The sequence below is a fragment of the Oncorhynchus kisutch genome, unplaced genomic scaffold (genome assembly GCF_002021735.2).
Source record: "Oncorhynchus kisutch isolate 150728-3 unplaced genomic scaffold, Okis_V2 Okis02a-Okis13b_hom, whole genome shotgun sequence".
NCBI classification, from domain to species: domain Eukaryota; kingdom Metazoa; phylum Chordata; class Actinopteri; order Salmoniformes; family Salmonidae; genus Oncorhynchus; species Oncorhynchus kisutch.
In genome coordinates this window covers 6786510-6798732 of record NW_022261979.1, presented here as the reverse complement: position 1 = coordinate 6798732, position 12223 = coordinate 6786510, and the positions used below count along the sequence as shown (strand labels likewise).

Here is a 12223-nt window from a genome sequence, read left to right as displayed (position 1 = left end):
GACAACATACTGCTGGGTGAATAAAGTTCCACTAATCTTTCAGTATTTTTTAAACTGTACACACATCCCAAATCAAAGGGGGAGCTAGAGAACAGCTAGGAACAGTAGGAAGGGAGGACGCAGGATTCGAACCACTGTCTCCGGGCTTGCAATATACAGTATGTTCTTGTGCTGGGAGTGCTGGTCATTCCTGAACCTTGTACATCCAGCCTGTAACAGGACAACAGCTGGGTGAAAACAAGGCCCTGTCCTGGCTGTATATTAGGACAACTGCTGCTTCGTGCTAGTGGGTGGGAAATTAGTTCTGGAGCAGATGTCAGCCATTTTAAAACCAGATAAGGGATTTGGCTTGTAATCGTACTTAGACAAAAAACAGACAACGGCTGTATTTCACTTTTGTTGGTTTTCTAATCAATCCCTTTTAAAACTACCATTTATGTCCCTGCCTTGCCTGTTTTATTTTACTAGGCAAGTCCGTTAAGAACAAATTCTTATTTTCAATGATGGCCTAGGAACAGTGGGTTAACTGCCTTCCCTACACTCTAACTGCCTCCGGGGCAGAAAGACAGATTTGGACTTTGTCAGCTTGGGGATTCAATCTTGCAACCTTTCGGTTACTATTCCAACGCTCTAACCACTAGGCTACCTGCCGTCCCTACACTCTAACCACTAGGCTACCTGCCGTCCCTACACTCTAACCACTAGGCTACCTGCCGTCCCTACACTCTAACCACTAGGCTACCTGCCGTCCCTACACTCTAACCACCAGGCTACCTGCCGTCCCTACACTCTAACCACTAGGCTACCTGCCGTCCCTACACTCTAACCTCTAGGCTACCGGCCGCCCCTACACTCTAACCTCTAGGCTACCTGCCGCCCCTACACTCTAACCTCTAGGCTACCTGCCTGCCCCTACACTCTAACCTCTAGGCTACCTGCCTGCCCCTACACTCTAACCACTAGGCTACCTGCCGCCCCTACACTCTAACCACTAGGCTACCTGCCGTCCCTACACTCTAACCACTAGGCTACCCTGCCGCCCCTACACTCTAACCTCTAGGCTACCTGCCGTCCCTACACTCTAACCACTAGGCTACCCTGCCGCCCCTACACTCTAACCTCTAGGCTACCTGCCGCCCCTACACTCTAACCACTAGGCTACCTGCCGCCCCTACACTCTAACCACTAGGCTACCTGCCGTCCCTACACTCTAACCACTAGGCTACCCTGCCGCCCCTACACTCTAACCTCTAGGCTACCTGCCGTCCCTACACTCTAACCTCTAGGCTACCTGCCGTCCCTACACTCTAACCACTAGGCTACCCTGCCGCCCCTACACTCTAACCTCTAGGCTACCTGCCGCCCCTACACTCTAACCACTAGGCTACCTGCCGCCCCTACACTCTAACCACTAGGCTACCTGCCGTCCCTACACTCTAACCACTAGGCTACCCTGCCGCCCCTACACTCTAACCTCTAGGCTACCTGCCGTCCCTACACTCTAACCACTAGGCTACCTGCCGTCCCTACACTCTAACCACTAGGCTACCCTGCCACCCCTACACTCTAACCACTAGGCTACCCTGCCGCCCCTGCCTATATATGTTTTTTAATATATAATGTTGTACTCTTTGAAAGTCTGATTCCTTGTCTGTCCCATATACAATACACTGATCTGTGTGTCAGATATATCGATTCCCATGCTGTCAATCCCAGCCCTGCCATTGCTCCATGCTCGTCAGACAGGATCTCCTGTGCTAAGAGCAGGATGGACCAGCTCTATTGTATGAGTGTCAACAAGCTACTTCTGAAACCACTTGACATGTGTTCCAGTAAAGCTCTGCCCATCCCTCTAAGGCTTGTGTGGCTCTCTGTGAAGCCTTTTGTAAAGACTCAAGCTAAGATGGAACACTTTACTGATCAACACACACTGTTGCTTGGAAGTTTCAGTTTCACAAAGGACTTATCTTCTTTAGAGGGTAGTCCGAAAGGTATTGTTGTGTTAAAGGCATTGTCCGTATCATATCGTCCTCATATTGCTGTCACAACAACATTCTCTTAATACTGACTTAGAATTACCTGTGGGAAGAAGTTGTATGGAATGGTCAGAGGTCAAACTAACATGTACCCAACACTCTCAGGTGTTTGTGTTTTTTTTGTTCCACAATAAGGAAATACTACTCCCTACCTGAAAGCTTGACCTGTGTGACTCCCACCACTTTCCCACCAACAGGGAAACACACACACAAAGATGCTTTCAGTCAGACACAAAGACCCTCCTTTCAGAGTGGCAAAACACAGAAACCTCCCCAAGGAAAGCAAGGTGGATCCAGTTTGGTTACTATAACTACCAGAATCCTTAAAAGGTCATTTACTGACTTTTGAGTGATTTCTAGCCCTGTAGGGTCTGTGAGTCCTAGTTTATCCCCAAGCTCTAACCCTGTAGGGTCTGGGAGTAGTTTATCCCCAAGCTCTAACCCTGTAGGGTCTAGGAGTAGTTTATCCCCAAGCTCTAACCCTGTAGGGTCTAGGAGTAGTTTATCCCCAAGCTCTAACCCTGTAGGGTCTAGGAGTAGTTTATCCCCAAGCTCTAACCATATAGGGTCTGGGAGGAGGTTATCCCCAAGCTCTAACCCTGTAGGGTCTGGGAGTAGTGTATCCCCACGCTCTAACCCTGTAGAGTCTAGGAGTAGTTTATCCCCAAGCTCTAACCCTGTAGGGTCTAGGAGTAGTTTATCCCCAAGCTCTAACCCTGTATAGGGTCTAGGAGTAGTTTATCCCCAAGCTCTAACCCTGTAGGGTCTGGGAGTAGTGTATCCCCAAGCTCTAGGAGTAGTTTATCCCCAAGCTCTAACCCTGTAGGGTCTGGGAGTAGTTTATCCCCAAGCTCTAACCCTGTAGGGTCTGGGAGTAGTGTATCCCCAAGCTCTAGGAGTAGTTTATCCCCAAGCTTTAACCATATATGGTCTAGGAGTAGTTTATCACCAAGCTCTAACCACATAGGGTCTGAGAGTAGTTTATCCCCAAGCTCTAACCCTGTAGGGTCTAGGAGTAGTTTATCACCAAGCTCTAACCATATAGGGTCTAGGAGTAGTATATCACCAAGCTCTAACCCTGTAGGGTCTAGGAGTAGTTTATCCCCAAGCTCTAACCCTGTAGGGTCTAGGAGTAGTTTACCCCCACGCTCTAATCCTGTATGGTCTAGGAGTAGTGTTTCCCCAAGCTCTAACCCTGTATGGTCTAGGAGTAGTGTATCCCCAAGCTCTAACCATATAGGGTCTGGGAGTAGTATATCACCAAGCTCTAACCCTGTAGGGTCTAGGAGTAGTTTATCCCCAAGCTCTAACCCTGTAGGGTCTGGGAGTAGTGTATCCCCAAGCTCTAGGAGTAGTTTATCCCCAAGCTTTAACCATATATGGTCTAGGAGTAGTTTATCACCAAGCTCTAACCACATAGGGTCTGAGAGTAGTTTATCCCCAAGCTCTAACCCTGTAGGGTCTGGGAGTAGTTTATCCCCAAGCTCTAACCCTGTAGGGTCTAGGAGTAGTTTATCACCAAGCTCTAACCCTGTAGGGTCTGGGAGTAGTTTATCCCCAAGCTCTAACCCTGTAGGGTCTGGGAGTAGTTTATCCCCAAGCTCTAACCCTGTAGGGTCTAGGAGTAGTTTATCACCAAGCTCTAACCATATAGGGTCTAGGAGTAGTATATCACCAAGCTCTAACCCTGTAGGGTCTAGGAGTAGTTTATCCCCAAGCTCTAACCCTGTAGGGTCTAGGAGTAGTTTACCCCCAAGCTCTAACCCTGTAGGGTCTAGGAGTAGTTTACCCCCAAGCTCTAACCCTGTATGGTCTAGGAGTAGTGTATCCCCAAGCTCTAACCATATAGGGTCTGGGAGTAGTTTATCCCCAAACCAATGTCTATGTTAGATTTCTTTCCCACACGTGACATACAGTATGATATTCAGAATAGGGGTCACTCCTTGATAGAGAGCCCTTCTCCTGCTTGTGGGCTTTAGGTGCTTAAGTTACAATATTAAGGAAACACAACTGTGATGACATCATAAACCCCTATAGTCAACAGTCTACCAAGGAAACACAACTGTGATGACATCATAAACCCCTATAGTCAACAGTCTACCAAGGAAACACAACTGTGATGACATCATAAACCCCTATAGTCAACAGTCTACCAAGGAAACACAACTGTGATGACATCATAAACCCCTATAGTCAACAGTCTACCAAGGAAACACAACTGTGATGACATCATAAACCCCTATAGTCAACAGTCTACCAAGGAAACACAACTGTGATGACATCATAAACCCATATAGTCAACAGTCTACCAAGGAAACACAACTGTGATGACATCATAAACCCCTATAGTCAACAGTCTACCAAGGAAACACAACTGTGATGACATCATAAACCCCTATAGTCAACAGTCTACCAAGCAAACACAACTGTGATGACATCATAAACCCCTATAGTCAACAGTCTACCAAGCAAACACAACTGTGATGACATCATAAACCCCTATAGTCAACAGTCTACCAAGCAAACACAACTGTGATGACATCATAAACCCCTATAGTCAACAGTCTACCAAGGAAACACAACTGTGATGACATCATAAACCCCTATAGTCAACAGTCTACCAAGCAAACACAACTGTGATGACATCATAAACCCCTATAGTCAACAGTCTACCAAGGAAACACAACTGTGATGACATCATAAACCCCTATAGTCAACAGTCTACCAAGCAAACACAACTGTGATGACATCATAAATCCCTAGTCAACAGTCTACCAAGGAAACACAACTGTGATGACATCATAAACCCCTATAGTCAATAGTCTACCAAGCAAACAACAGTGATGACATCATAAACCCCTATAGTCAACAGTATACCAAGGAAACACAACTGTGATGACATCATAAACCCCTATAGTCAACAGTCTACCAAGGAAACACAACTGTGATGACATCATAAACCCCTATAGTCAACAGTCTACCAAGGAAACACAACTGTGATGACATCATAAACCCCTATAGTCAATAGTCTACCAAGCAAACAACAGTGATGACATCATAAACCCCTATAGTCAACAGTCTACCAAGCAAACACAACTGTGATGACATCATAAACCCTATAGTCAACAGTCTACCAAGGAAACACAACTGTGATGACATCATAAACCCCTATAGTCAACAGTCTACCAAGGAAACACAACTGTGATGACATCATAAACCCCTATAGTCAGTCTACCAAGGAAACACAACTGTGATGACATCATAAACCCCTATAGTCAGTCTATCAACAATACCTCTGTATTACAGACCACTGATCACAACAGGAACTTGCCAGTGGATAAATACATGCCCTTAACAATAAATAAGAGATAAGAAATAATACATAATAAATCGTGAATACATTACAAATAATAAAACAGTCCCTGGACAATATCTGATTCTGACCATCGTTTTATTTTGAGCCAGTTGAATAACGGTCAAGTTGGCCTCAAACGCGAAAACCCAAATCCCTCAAGATGCGTCCTAAATGGCACCATATGTAGTGCACTGCGTTCGGGAATAGGGTGCCGTTTGGGACGCAGTCGCCGTAATAATCATCAATGGAAATGTAACTCCTCAGCCAAAAGGGGCCTTTTTCCTCTAAAACCCCACAATATGGCACTAGGCCCAGACCCCGACGTAGAGTTCAGCTATTCTTAGGATATTGTAATACTAATATTAACAACGTTCTCACTGTAAATAAAAGATTTAGCCAAATGTCACAGTCTACAAAGACACAAAAACATAGAGGACCATAGAGAACCATAGGGGTCCATAGAGGACCATAGAGGACCATAGAGGACCATAGAGGACCATAGGGGTCCATAGAGGACCATAGAGGACCATAGAGAACCATAGAGGTCCATAGGGGTCCATAGAGGTCCATAGAGGACCATAGAGGACCATAGAGAACCATAGGGGTCCATAGGGGACCATAGAGGTCCATAGAGGTCCATAGAGGACCATAGAGGTCCATAGAGGATCATAGAGGTCCATAGAGGATCATAGGGGCCCATAGAGGATCATAGAGGCCCATAGGGGATCATAGAGGCCCATAGAGGATCATAGAGGTCCATAGAGGACCATAGAGGTCCATAGAGGATCATAGAGGTCCATAGAGGACCATAGAGGATCATAGAGTTCCATAGCATGCCTCTTTCACAGATTCACAGACATTGTCCAGACAAAGTTTATTAGTTTCCTATTCTATACCCTGTCCAGACATATTGTATTAGTTTCAAATCAAATTGTATTTGTCACATACACATGGTTAGCAGATGTTAATGCAAGTGTAGCGAAATGCTTGTGCTTCTTGTTCCGACAGTGCAGTAATATCTAACAAGTAATCTAACAATTCCCCAACAACTACCTAATACACACAAATCTAAAGGGGTGAATGAGAATATGTACATGTAAGTATACGAATGAGCATAAAATACAGTATATACATGTGATATGAGTAATGCAAGATATGTAAACATTATTAAAGTGCCATTATTTAGAGTGACTAGTGATCCATTGTATAAAGTGACAAGTGATCCATTTACTAAAGTGGGCAGTGATTGGGTCTCAATGTAGGCAGCAGTCTCTCTGTGCTAGTGATGGCTGTTTAGCAGTCTGATGGCCTTGAGATAGAAGCTTTTTTTCAGTTTTTTGGTCCCAGCTTTGATGCACCTGTACTGACCTCGCCTTCTGGGTGGTAGTGGTGTGAACAGGCAGTGGCTCAGGTGGTTGATGTCCTCAATGATCCTTTTGGCCTTCCTGTGACATTGGGTGCTGTAGGTGTCATGGAGGGCAGGTAGTTTGCCCCCGGTGATGCGTTGTGCAGACTGCACGACCCTCTGGAGAGCCTTGCGGTTGAGGCAGGTGCAGTTGCCGTACCAGGCTTTGATGCAGCCCGACAGGATGCTCTCGATTGTGCATCTGTAAAAGCTTGTCAGGGTTTTGGGTGACAAGCCAAATTTCTTCAGCCTCCTGAGATTGAAGAGGGACTGTTGCGCCTTCTTAACCACACTGTCTGTGTGGGTGGACCAATTCAGTTTGTCTGTGATGTGTACACCGAGGAACTTAAAACCTTCCACCTTCTCCACTGCGGTCTCGTCGATGTGGATAGGGCAGGTGCTCCCTCTGCTGGTTCCTGAAGTCCACGATCATCTCCTTTGTTTTGTTGACATTGAGTGAGAGTTTTTTTTCCTGACACCACACTCAGAGGGCCCTCACCTCCTCCCTATAGGCTGTCTCGTCATTGTTGGTAATCAAGCCCACTAATGTTGTGTTGTCTGTAAACTTGATGATTGAGTTGGAGGCATGCATGGCCACCCAGTCGTGGGTGAACAGGGAGTACAAGAGGGGGCTGAGCATGCACCCTTGTGAGGCCCCAATGTTGAGGGTCAGGGAAGTAGAGATGTTGTTTCCTACCTTCACCACCTGGGGGCGGCCCGTCAGAAAGTCCAGGATCTAATTGCACACGGTTGGGTTGAGACCCTGGGCCTCTAGCTTTATGATGAGCTTGGAGGGTACTATGGGGTTGAATGCTGAGCTGTAGTCAATGAACATCATTCTTACATAGGTATTCCTCTTGTCCAGATGGGTTAGGGCAGTGAGCAGTGGGATGGTGATTGCGTCGTCTGTGGACCTATTAGGGAGGTAAGCAAACTGAAGTGGGTCTAGGATGGCCGGTAAGGTAGAGGTGATATGATCCTTGACTAGTCTCTCAAAGCACTTCATGATGACAGAAGTGAGTGCTACGGGGTGGTAGTCATTTAATTCAGTTATCTTTTCCTTCTTGGGTACAGGAACAATGGCAGCCATCTTGAAGCATGTGGGAACAACAGACTGGGATAAGGAGCGATTGAATATGTCCGTAAACACACCAGCCAGCTGGTCTGCCTATGCTCTGAGGACGTGGCTAGGGATGCCGTCTAGACCAGCAGCCTTGCAAGGGTTAACATGTTTAAACGTTTTACTCACGTCAGCCACGGCGAAGGAGGGGGGGGGGGGGGGTGCAGTCCTTGTTAGTGGGCCGCGGCGGTGGCACTGTATTATCCTCAAAGCAAAGGTGTTTAGTTTGTCTGGAAGCATGACGTCAGTGTCTGTGACGTGGTTGGTTTTCTTTTTGTAGTCCGTGATTTCCTGTAGACCCTGCCACATACGTCTAGTGTCTGAGCCGTTGAATTGCAACTCCACCTTGTCCCTGTACTGGCAATTCGCTTGTTTGATTGCCTTGCAGAGGGAATAGCTACACTGTTTATATTCAGTCATATTCCCAGACCTAATTCTATGGTTAAATGTGGTGGATCGCGCTTTCAGTTTTGCACGAATGCCGCCTTCCGTTCATGGTTTCTGGTTAGGGTAGGTTTTAATAGTCACAGTGGGTACATCATCTCCAATGCACTTCTTTATAGACACAATCACAGAATCAGCGTATAGGTCGACGTTGTTCTCTGAGGCTGACAGAAACATTTTCCAGTCCGCGTGATCAAAACAATCTTGAAGCGTGGCTTCCGATTGGTCGGACCAGCGTTGAATGGTTCTCGTTACTGGTACATCCTGTTTGGGTTTCTGCCTATAAGACGGTAGGAGCAAGATGGCGTTGTGGTCGGATTTGCCGAAGGGAGGGCGGGGGATGTCTTTTTATGCATCACGGAGGTTTGAGTAGCAGTGGTGGAGGGTATTGTTCATGCGCGTAGCGCAATCGATATGCTGGTAGAATTTAGGTAGCCATTTGTTCTCAAATGTGCTTTGTTAAAATCTCCAGCTACAATAAATACAGCCTCAGGATGTATGGTTTCCAGTTTGCGTATAGTCCAGTGAAATTCCTTGATGGCCATCTTGGTGTCTGCTTGAGGGGGAATGTACACAACTGTGACTATAACTGACGAGAATTCTCTTGGTAGGTAAAATTTGATTGTAAAGAATTCTAGGTTGGGTGAGCAGACGGATTTGAGTTCCTGTATGTTGTTATGATTACACCATAAGTCGTTAATCATACAGCATACACCCCCGCCCTTCCTCTTCCCAGAGAGGTGTTTATCTCTGTCGGCGCGATGCATGGAGAAGCCCGGTGGCTGAACTGATTCCGACAACATATCCCGAGCCATGTTTCCGTGAAACGGAGAATGTTACAATCTCTGATGTCTCTCTGGAAGGCAATCGTTGCTCGAATTTCGTCTACCTTGTTGTCAAGACACTGGACATTGGCGAGTAGTATACTCGGGAGCGGTGGGCGATATGCACTTCTACGGAGTCTGACCAGGTGGCCGCTCCGTCTGCCCCTTCTGCATCGCCGATGTTTTGGGTCGACTACTGGAATTAGATCCATTGTCCTGGGTGGTGGTCCGAACAGAGGATCCGCTTCGGGAAAGTTGTATTCCTGGTCGTAATGTTGGTAAGTTGACGTTGCTTTCCTGGCGTAACAATGTTAGAAATAATACATAAAAATAAAAAAAATACTGCATAGTTTCCTAAGAACTCGAAGCGAGGCGGCCATCTCTGTTAGCGTCATCTATATCAACTCAGCAAAAAAAAAGAAACAGCCCTTTTTCAAGCACCTTGTCTTTCAAAGATAATTCGTAAAAATCCAAATAACTACACAGATCTTCATTGTAAAGGATTTAAACACTGTTTCCCATGCTTGTTCAATGAACCATAAACAATTAATGAACATGCACCTGTGGAACGGTCGTTAAGACACTAACAGCTTAAAGACAGTAGGCAAAAAAGGTCACAGTTATGAAAACTTAAGACACTAAAGAGGCCTATCTACTGACTCTGAAAAACACCAAAAGAAAGTTGCCCAGGGTCCCTGCTCATCTGCGTGAACGTGCCTTAGGTATGCTGCAAGGAGGCATGAGGACTGCAGATGTGGCCAGGGCAATAAATTGCAATGTCCGTAATGAGAGACGCCTAAGACAGCGCTACAGGGTGACAGGACGGACAGCTGATCGTCCTCGCAGTGGCAGACCACGTGTAACAACACCTGCCCCGGATTGATACATCTGAACATCACACCTGCGGGACAGGTACAGGATGGCAACAACAACTGCCCAAGTTACACCAGGAACGCACAAAACCGCCATCAGTATTCAGACTGTCCGCAATAGGTTGAGAGAGGCTGGACTGAGGGCTTGTAGGCCTGTTGTAAGGCAGGTCCTCACCAGACATCACCGGCAACAACGTCGCCTATGGGCACAAACCCCCCGTCTATGGACCAGACAGGACTGGCAAAAAGTGCTCTTCACTGACGAGTCGCGGTTTTGTCTCACCAGGGGTGATGGTCTGATTTGCGTTTATCGTCGAAGGAATGAGCGTTACACCGAGGCCTGTACTCTGGAGCGGGATCGATTTGGAGGTGGAGGGTCCGTCATGGTCTGGGGCGGTGTGTAACAGCATAATCTGACTGAGCAGGCAATCTCAATGCTGTGTATTACTCCTCCCTCATGTGGTACACTTCCTGCAGGCTCATCCTGACATGACCCTCCAGCATGACAATGCTACCAGACATACTGCTCGTTCTGTGCGTAATTTCCTGCAAGACAGGAATGTCAGTGTTCTGCCATGGCCAGCGAAGTGCCCGGATCTCAATTCCATTGAGCACGTCTGGGACCTGTTGGATCGGAGGGTGAGGGCTAGGGCCCATTCCCCACAGAAATGTCCGGGAACTTACAGGTGCCTTGTTGGAAGAGTGGGGTAACATCTCACAGCAAGAACTGGCAAATCTGGTGCAGTCAATGACGAGGAGTGGCCACACCAGATACTGACTGTTACTTTTGATTTTGACCCCCCCCTTTGTTCAGGGACACATTATTCCATTTCCGGTAGTCACATGTCTGTGGAACTTGTTCAGTTTATGTCTCAGTTGTTGAATCTTTTTATGTTCATACAAATATTTCCACATGTTAAGTTTGCTGAAAATAAACACAGTTGACAGTGAGAGGACGTTTCTTTGTTTCTATACACTGTCCAGACATAGTATATTAGGTTCCCATTGTATACCCTCCTATGACAACAATGTTTACCTGGGCCTAGCAAAGACAGCAAAGCTTATGTCTGACAGCTGATGCCATGTCACAATAAGTGAAGTGATATATGATCCATTCCTAAAGAGCTCTTAGTGAAAACAACATATTTGACATAGTTCCCTGAGTCACTGGATCAGTAACAACATGTTGTGACATAGTTCCCTGAGTCACTGGATCAGTAACAACATGTTGTGACATAGTTCCCTGAGTCACTGGATCAGTAACAACATGTTGTGACATAGTTCCCTGAGTCACTGGATCAGTAACAACATGTTGTGACATAGTTCCCTGAGTCACTGGATCAGTAACAACATGTTGTGACATAGTTCCCTGAGTCACTGGATCAGTAACAACATGTTGTGACATAGTTCCCTGAGTCACTGGATCAGTAACAACATGTTGTGACATAGTTCCCTGAGTCACTGGATCAGTAACAACATGTTGTGACATAGTTCCCTCAGACACTGGATCAGTAACAACATGTTGTGACATAGTTCCCTCAGTCACTGGATCAGTAACAACATGTTGTGACATAGTTCCCTCAGACACTGGATCAGTAACAACATGTTGTGACATAGTTCCCTCAGAACACTGGATCAGTAACAACACAGTTGATAAACAGGGGCTGCGTCCCAAACAGCGCCCTATTCCCCATTGGGCTCTAGTCAGATGTAGTGCACTATACTGTATAGGTATTAGGGTGCTATTTGGGACACCGATTTTTGACATGTTGTAATAAACTCTGATCAACTGAACTAAGTCAGTGAGTAAAATCCCTCCTCCCTTTGTCTCTCCCATTCCCAACATGTGTCTGATCTCCACTGTAGCTTATGACAGAGGGCGAGGAGAGAGAGAGAGATCGTCCTTATAAATGAAGCAGCTGTTTAGCAGCTAAATAAAGCTGTGAAACGTGCAGGAAACTCTCTCCTCTCCTGGCTGGGTAGTGTGGACGTCTCTCACCTAACAGCTGTTTACATTTCCACTAGTGACGAGAGCTCTGCTCCTCTCTACCAGTGTCAGCTACAACAAGCCTGCAGCACACGTCCGGAACATCTCAGATAGCAGCATGTGTGTTTGTGTGGTAACAGGCATCTTCCAGTATGTAGCTCTAAAGTACCTGAAGGTTGG

The 12223-nt window shown here is 46.3% G+C and overlaps 1 protein-coding gene across 2 annotated transcripts in view; it reads right to left on the bottom strand.

Moving 5' to 3' along the window:
* LOC109877412 (beta-1-syntrophin) overlaps positions 1-12223 on the bottom strand; it is a 69141-nt gene that overhangs the window by 6584 nt on the left and 50334 nt on the right. The window lies entirely within an intron of this gene.